An 8715-nucleotide genomic window follows, 5' to 3' on the forward strand; every position below is an offset into this window, starting at 1 on the left:
GCTAAGCTACTAAAGCACACACAATCTCCAACCAACACCTTTTTTATTTTTAGATTTTGGTATTTAAAAAAATTATTGTACTGTATTATTTTTTCTCGATCTACTAAGAACTTGTTACTACCTGTGGTTGTAGCCGACACTAGGTTAAAGTGTTTCTGTGTTCTTGAGCTTTATTATTCTCCTTGTTTGAATTGATTTTCAGCATCTTAATTAATTCTCATTACTGCAATTGAGTTTCTCAGATTATTATTGGAAATACGTATTAACAAACTGGTATCAGAGCTCCCAAAAGATCATAGGAGTGTTGCAACCTTCCATATTGTTTTGATATGTTCATCTGTTTTTTCATAAAATCTAGTTCTGATTTCCAAAAAATTTCACTGATTCGTATTATTGACCTCTGTATGGTATATTTTTCGTCTTAACTTCTTTACGTTACAATCTGCTATTTGGCTTCTGTTTGCGAGCATAGGTAAGTTGTTCCACATATTAACAATCAAAATTATGCTAGAAAAAAGACCATTTATCCAAAAGAGTAGCCGAAGTTATGTAGCCGTTATGAAATATGACATCAGTTATAGTAGTTAATGCATTTTATGTTATTATAGTCTATCCTAACACTACCCTTTTCTTTTGTCTTTCGCGCAATGTTTTCTTTCGCTCTCGATTATCACTTAACTTTTCTCACAAGCATTTTTGGGACATGCTTCCAAATTTGCAAAATTTGAAAAGAAATGTGGTCGTGAAGAACATTCAACATCTTCACCCAACTTTTGGAGTGAAGATAAATTTGGATGAGTAGTGATCATAGGGACTTTCTTTCTCTCCTGTTTTTATTAGTTTACCTTTTGTTATATCATAATTGAATCTTTTTCTTTTTGAAGGAATCATAATTGAATCATGTTATGATAATGATCATATATTCCCAATTCTTGCTCTTTATCATCACTTCTTTATTTCATTCATTCCAGATTTCTATAAGGGTGGATATTCAGAAAAGTAGAAAATAATAGCTAGTAAGAATATGATTTCCATAATTGAAAAAGTATGAAATCCTTTGATTGTTTCTATGTCTGCACACAAGAAACTAATTTTCTGCTATAGTTAACAAAATTATTATCAACTGGACAAACTCACTACAAGGGCAGCTCACTGCAAATTGCATTCAAACACTTTATTCCTACAAGTGTGCCTCAAAACTGGTGCAAGTTTATCTGGGCTAAGGTAAAGGAAAGTAAAATCGTTAATCGTAACATTAATCGTAGGATTATAGAAAGCTCATAAATGTCAAATATATGCATATAAATTCATATGTATGCATAGCTTAACATTACAACATAGTTGCATAACACTTACATAATTTAAATTTGAAATATTATAATTCAAACGTTAAATCAAACTCATAAGTATCAAACAAAACAACAACTAAAGTTGCCTTATGTAGTTCAACCACCGCGACCATAATCGTTGAATCGTTTAAAGATCTGTTGATTATATAGGATTCCACCAAAATAAGATTAATTGCAGAATCTTTTGTGGAAACACCAGAATATCCTCTTCCATTATTACAGTGATCATATCCTGATCAACCACCTTGTGCAGGGAACCTAGATTGTTCAGCAGAGTTGAAAAGAACTTCGGCATCTACATAAGCAATGCCACTAAGTTGACCTTCTTGTTGTAAAACTAAGGAATAAACCTTGTCAATTGGAGGCAGGTTTATTAAGAAGAAATTGTCATTTAAACCGTTCAAGAAGCTTCCAACACATTCAGAATCCCGTTACAACTCGATGTCTCAAATATCCAGAAGAATATTTCACAGAACACATACAATCTTTAATAGGGCGTAAAGCCTCTAATTCATCCCAAAGGGTTTTCAAATAAGTGAAAATATTAGTTACATATCGTACATCTTGTTTGAAAGAATGCATTTCTTTAAGAAGACCTGCAAACTGAAAATGGTTGCCTTTGGTAAATCGTTCTTTGAGATTATCCCATAGTGTTTTGGCATTGTCGATTTAGTCAACCCTAGAAGCAATTTGAGGTGAAAGACTGCGATTGATCCAAGATACCACCAAGTTGTTACATTGTTCCCAAGAATCGAACTTAACATCATCTTAGTTCCATGGTGGAAGGATTTGATTAACAAAAAGGCATGAATGTGGAAGCATAAAATGATGCGCCTAATGGCTAATACCATATAGAGAAAATTATGAACAAAATGATTTTCGCTCATTGATTGTAAATGATCTATTTACAACAAATTGATGAGGGAAAAATATATCTAGATGTTAACTAACCGTTACAATACTTAAAGAGATTTGGGCCAAATATGAGTATTGTGCAAGGGTTGTTATAAGAAAATAACATGACGATTGATCATTAGGCACCAAGTGGTTGCTCTCATGCACCCACCAAACTACAATTAACTGTTGTTCGGCATTTTTGAGATCGGTTGAGACACTCTTTAAATCGGTTCACCCGATTTAAAAAGTGCATCAAACGGTAGTTAACTAACTTTCAACTTTTCTTGGGTACCTACAGAACAACTGTAAAATAATATAATTGCCTCCATTGACAAACTTCCAATGCCATAAAGTTCAAGCTGCAAGTACATAACTAACATCACATTCGATAAAGATAATTTTATAAATGGTAACCTCATCTCAAATTCTATTTAAGAGAGTGATCACTTGTTTGTATTTATTGTAATTGATACCACCATACATGTGATGTGATACATTCATGATTGATTGTGATAAAAATTAACTTTTTTTAATAGAAAGATATTCATCTTTTTCGTATTAAGAAATATGCAAAATTTAAACTCCGGATCATAGTCAGATATAAATAAACCCAATAGAAAGATACATAGCGTGTTGTTCCATGTATTCCGACATGTCAATTCTCACTAACAGATTTTCATCTTCAAAAAGTTGTTCTGCAAGAGCCATTGCAAGTTTAGTTTTACCAACACCAATTGGACCAAGGAATAGGAAGGAACATGTTGGTTGTTGAGCTCTTCCTAAACCAGCTCTCGATCTCAATAAAACCTCAGCAAGAACATTAATTGCTTGGTATTGTCCTGCAACTCTGTGCAATCTATCACAAAGTCCAATCAACCTTTCTTTCTCATTTGGCTGAGCCAAGTCACGGGAATACCAGTCCACAACTCTGGTATTCCCGTGACTAGGCATAGCCAAAATGAGAAGGAAAAGTTGATTGGACTCTGTGACAGATTGCACACGAGAGTTGTGGGACAGGACCAAGCAGTTAATGTTGTTGTTGAGGCTGTATTGAGATCAAGAGCTGGTTTAGGAAGAGCTCAACATCCAAGAGGTTCCTTCATATTCCCTTTGTCCAACTGGTGTTGGTAAAACTGAACTTGCAAAGGCTCTTGTAGAACAACTTTTTGATGATGAAAATCGGTTAGTAAGAATTAAAATGTCAGAATACATAGAACAATACGATGTATCAACTTTCGTTCACGTTTTATTACTTCTATTAAAAATTAAAATATATTAATTTCACATAATTAAAAATAAAATTAATTTACATGGTCACATGGATTACTTAAAATCCTTTAAATTAAATAAAACTAAAGGTTCTAACCTTTTAATTAAAATATAGGATCTTACAATACTTACCCCTTTAAAATAGTTTCGTCCTCGAAACTAGAAAGACAACAAGATTATGATAGAATTCTCTTGTAAAATAAAATCATGGATAACAACAAAATAATCCCTTTTTAAGAGATGAAGTGAAATAATTCTGACACATAAAAAGAATAAAATACTTATTTACATATTAATATTTTCAGGTCTTACACTCAACCCACCTAAAAGAATTTTTCCCTCGAAACTATACAATAGCGAAAGATTAGTGTAAAGTTTGCAAAAATATCTTCCATTAAATCTTTCAACATTTTTTTTAAAAAAAAAAAACTACAGCAAAATTATTCCTAAAAAATTTCCAAAAGATTTAAAAAATATGTAAAGTGGTCCTTCAGGTTGAGAACAACCAACAAGAAAATTTAAGAAAGGAATAAAACATCCGACGTCGTTTAAGATAACAAGCAGCATTTACAATCATACCAATTTTAAGATTTCCATCTTTTTCCTATAAATCATACTCAAAATGATATCAATTAGAAACATGCATTTACACAAAATCAGAAGAAAACAAATTATTTCACCTAACTGATCCGGATGAAATTCAACTTAATAAAGCAATGATTTGGTAGAAATTATTTTTAACATCATTTACATGAAAAAAAAATTATAATCATCGCAACAGTTTTACAATAAAATACAACAATTTCTTTAATTTTTTTCTGCAGGAAACAGGAACAGCAAAAAATAGTTTATTCCTAATTCAGTTTCTAGTAACGGCAACAAAAGGTAGAGGCAAATTGCAAATTTACAACAACTCTACATAAACAATTTTTTTTTCTTCCAGAAAACAACTACATTAACCCCACTTTTTTTTTTCTTTCAAAGAAGACTACAACTACATTTTCAGCAATATATGGCAACGTCACAATAAAAGGAAACAGATTTACAAAAACAGTTTTTTATTTCTTTAGGTCATGTAATTGTCACTCTCCGATGATCAATCCAACTCTCCGATTACAACCTTACTCTCTCATCGTCACTCTCACTCTCGTCACCTCAAACCACATGAACCCTCACAAATACAATGCAGGAACAAATAACCCATTCATAGTATCATAAGGTTGCATAATAACATCAACGTGGCGATAATATTCAATTAAGTAGCTACATTAATATCATTAACATGGCTCAGGTGACTATATGACATAATATAACATGGTAGATAATGATGGATTCACTTATGCAGCTTATTTATATAAAATTCAAAATATAAATTTTTTGCATAAATTTTACTTCTTAGACAGTGGACATTGAAAAAGATTTCAAACATTTATAAGCCATTTGTTTGTTTAGTTTGTTATGAGATTGTTTTTAATTGATTATATGAAATGTTACTTTCATATTTCTTTTTATGAAGAGGAGTCGTAATTGATTCGTACCCACCCTCATACAATAAGAGGCAAATCAAGAATACTAACATATGATAATAGTTAGTCATTTTACACATTCAGTAAAAAAATATTGAAAGCAAATCTATATATTAAAAGGACTATATATGGTGTGATGAATATACCTTTTAGCTGTGTAAAAAAGGTTCTTGAAAATGTAGTTCAAAGAAAACACTCTTCAAAATCTATTGAAACAAAAAAGAAACACATGTTAATGAAACATGTGTAGATCATGTAGTATATGTAACCATAAATTATGTCAAAGTAATAATTAACATAAACATAAATATCAATTAAATTAAGATGAGATCAAAGAAAAAGATTGCTTAGACTTATCTGTTCTTAAGATTGTTGTAGAATATACCACTGACATAACTCAACATCTCTAATATCAATTCGAAAGAGACCTGCAAAATAATAACCAATTAGACAAAATCTGAGGTATGAATCCTTTCAAAGGTAACATAATAGCTGGAATTTGAACAATCACGGGAGATGTAACCCAGAAACTTGATGTATTTGGAGGAGAGAAATTGTAATCGAAAAATTGCTAGTGAGAGATCAGTATGTATATACGTATATTATGGGCTGAATCAAAATAATTGAAGAATCGTGGCTTTTTTTTATAATTTGGAAGTGATGTTGGTTGTTACATATAACATGCAAACAAGGCATAATAATAGGAGTAAAAGTGAGTACATTGCTATTAGAGAGAGATCTACGCATTTGACCGAGCAAAAGGGAAGCATGTGGCAAATGTTACATGTGTAAACCATTTTTGATAAGCTAGTTCAAAGGAACAAGATGGATGGTGAAAAGAATTGGTCAGTTAAAAAAAAAAAGTGGCCTTTTTTTTTTAGGGAGAAGAGTCATGGGATTGAAAGTGTGTTGCATGCGGAGAATAAAGTATATAGAGTCTTTCCATAAAAATAGCTACACAAAAGATTGGACTGGAAATAAAAGCTTGTTTCATTGTTTGTAACTTGTTGCTTGACAATAATGAGAATGCATGTGTCAAAGGGCAATTCAAACAATGGGATCCGGGTTATTTTTTATTGTTAATACTTCTCAACTTTGACGAGTCTTTATGCTCTTTGGGGGGATGTTTTCAGGTTTAACTTGAAATGTGAAAGTTGAGAAGTATGTCCAGACTACTCGTCAACAACTCAATGTAGAGCTTCTTCGTTATCGAATTATAGTCAAAGCCATAGTTTAAAAGTTGTTTCTATTGTGTCATCTAATTGCTTTTAAGTAATTATTGTGTCATATATTTGTATATCAAACAACTTATCAAAGTTCATATTTAATCAAATTTATCAACATCTCCTTAGATATACATTAGTTAACCAAGTTTTATTTATTTAGCAGGCAGATATACGTTAGTTTAATATACCTTCATTTGATTTAAAATTTTGTGTGTGTGTGTGTGTGTTTTTTTTTTGTGTATTTGTAGCACTTCAATGGTTCTAATTGTTGATGTCATTTGCAAGTGCGGAAAGAACTTATTGACGTAAGATCCAAGCTTCAACATTCGAAGATGAAGTATAATGAAGAGAACATTTTTTGTCACTTTCCACAACATCAAATGAATACCTTCCCAGGCTTGATCCTACTAATATGGGTAGAAGAATATAAGGACAAATAATACACACGGGCACATGCACGCACGTGTGTGCCTTCGGGCACAGACATATGTATGTTTGTGTGTGTAATGCTACAAATTAATATATATGTTGTCCTCAATATTCAAAATTCATGGGCTCCTGGCTATGGAAGTGTTTTAAGAATATTCATATTAACTTAGGCTCCCCACACGACAACAAAAGCTAATGCTTTCATCGAAAAACCTCTGATACATTACTGCATTCATTCCTTTTTTGCAACGTATTTTTTCTCACCGGAAGCAGGTCACTTCAACGATTTTTCTCCCCACCATGGCTCACCGTCTTGCTTTCACCGCTGCATTCAACATATTTTTTCTCACTGCTACATGCAACGTATTTTTTCTCACCGCTACATTCAACAAGCCACCACTGCATTCAACATATTTTTCCTCACCGGAAGCAGATCATTTCAACGATTTTAAGATAAAATACCATCAAAATTGTGCAACCCATGAGGAACATGAATACCGATTATCGGTTTTCAAGTCAAACCTTGAGAAAGCAAAGCTTCACCAGAAGCTTGGTGGTGCAAAACACGGAGTCACAAAATTTTCCGACCACACCTTCTCCGAGTTCGCCGCCGCTCATCGTGGACTCAAGTCAAATGTCATGCCGACTCACGTTGAGACAGCTACAATTCCAACGGACAAACTTCTGGAGGAGCTTCTTCGTTATCGAATTACAGTCAAAGTCATAGTTTAGAAGTTGTTTTTATTATGCCATCTGATTGCTTTTAAGTAATTATTGTGTCATATATTTGTATATCAAATAACTTATCAAAGTTCATATTTAATCAAATTTACTAGACATCTCCTTAGATATACATTAATTAACCAAGTTTTATTTATTTAGCCGGCCAGATATATGTTAGTTTAATATACCTTCATTTATTTAAAATTGTGTTTTTTTTGTGTATTTGTAGTACTTCAATGGTTCTAATTGTTGATGTCATTTGGAGGTGCAAAACTTGTTGACGTAAGATCCAAGCTTCAACATCTGAAGATGAAGTATAGCGAAGAGAACATTTTTTTGTCACTTTCCACAACATCAAATGAATACGAAATAGTTTCTCAAGCTTGATCCTACTACACGTGTAGAAGAATATAAGGTGCACGCACGTGTGCGCCTTCGGGCAAACACATATGTATGTCCGTGTGTGTAATGCTACAAATTCATATATATGTTGTCCTTAATATTCAAAATTCATGGGTTCCTCGCTATAGACCAGAGCACCTTATGTCTCTAAGTACTCAAATTTTGATGTATTTGTTGAGAAGGAGATATATTTAGGTAAAGGTTGTATAAAGGGAATACGTGTGTGTTTTTTTCCATGTGATGTTTGTAGTTTTTTTTTTTAATAAAATTAGATGATTCAAGGGATTAAATATATAGAGTTGCTGCTCTGGTTTTTTAATTTGTTTCACACACATTTTTTGTACTGTTTTTCCAAAACACTTTGTATCCAAAACACATTTTTTGCACATTTTTTTTTGTAGTGCATATCTAGATCACCATGAAACAAACAAGTAGGGTAGTTTTTATTTTGTTAATCACCTTGGCTATTGTTCCATGTAGTTCTGATTTTAGTTACCCTTCGTTTAAGAGGAACACGATTGATGACATCACGCTAGTTGGTGATACATTCATCAACAAAACGGTAGCATGTGTACAACTAACATCTCATGATTCCTCTTTGACTCGCTTTCCGAGTATCAATAGTCTAGGAGTAATGGTTTATCCATCTCCAATTCCCTTTTTTGATGTTTTAAAAAATAGACCGTTTTCTTTTACCACTTCTTTCTCATTTTCTATACTATCAAACTTTAGCCATTCAAGAGATGGTTTTTCATTTTTTATCTCTCCGAATGTACCATCACAAACTCACCCTTCTGCTGCCATATTTGGCCTACCCAAAACATTTTTTGCGGTTGTGTTTGATACACATTTTGCAGATTCCTCCTTAATTTTAATATATCTGAACAATTCACA

General features: G+C 32.4%; 1 long non-coding RNA gene and 1 pseudogene across 2 annotated transcripts; one reads left to right on the plus strand and one right to left on the minus strand.

Annotated features, from left to right (window-relative positions):
• Positions 1–1296: 1296 nt before the first annotated feature.
• LOC146925487 (chaperone protein ClpB1-like) lies at positions 1297–3458 on the minus strand (annotated as a pseudogene). The gene is made up of 2 exons (XR_015010520.1): positions 3241–3458; positions 1297–3164 (listed from the first exon to the last, which is right to left on the minus strand). The product of XR_015010520.1 is annotated as a chaperone protein ClpB1-like (transcript).
• A 2445-nt stretch (positions 3459–5903) lies between these two features.
• Positions 5904–7789, plus strand: LOC146925488 (uncharacterized). The gene is made up of 2 exons (XR_015011050.1): positions 5904–6756; positions 7649–7789. It is a non-coding gene; the product is annotated as an uncharacterized LOC146925488 (long non-coding RNA).
• Positions 7790–8715: the final 926 nt, after the last annotated feature.

This window comes from Medicago sativa, chromosome 5 (genome assembly GCF_051527215.1).
Source record: "Medicago sativa cultivar Bolivia chromosome 5, Bolivia_mono, whole genome shotgun sequence".
NCBI lineage: Eukaryota > Viridiplantae > Streptophyta > Magnoliopsida > Fabales > Fabaceae > Medicago > Medicago sativa.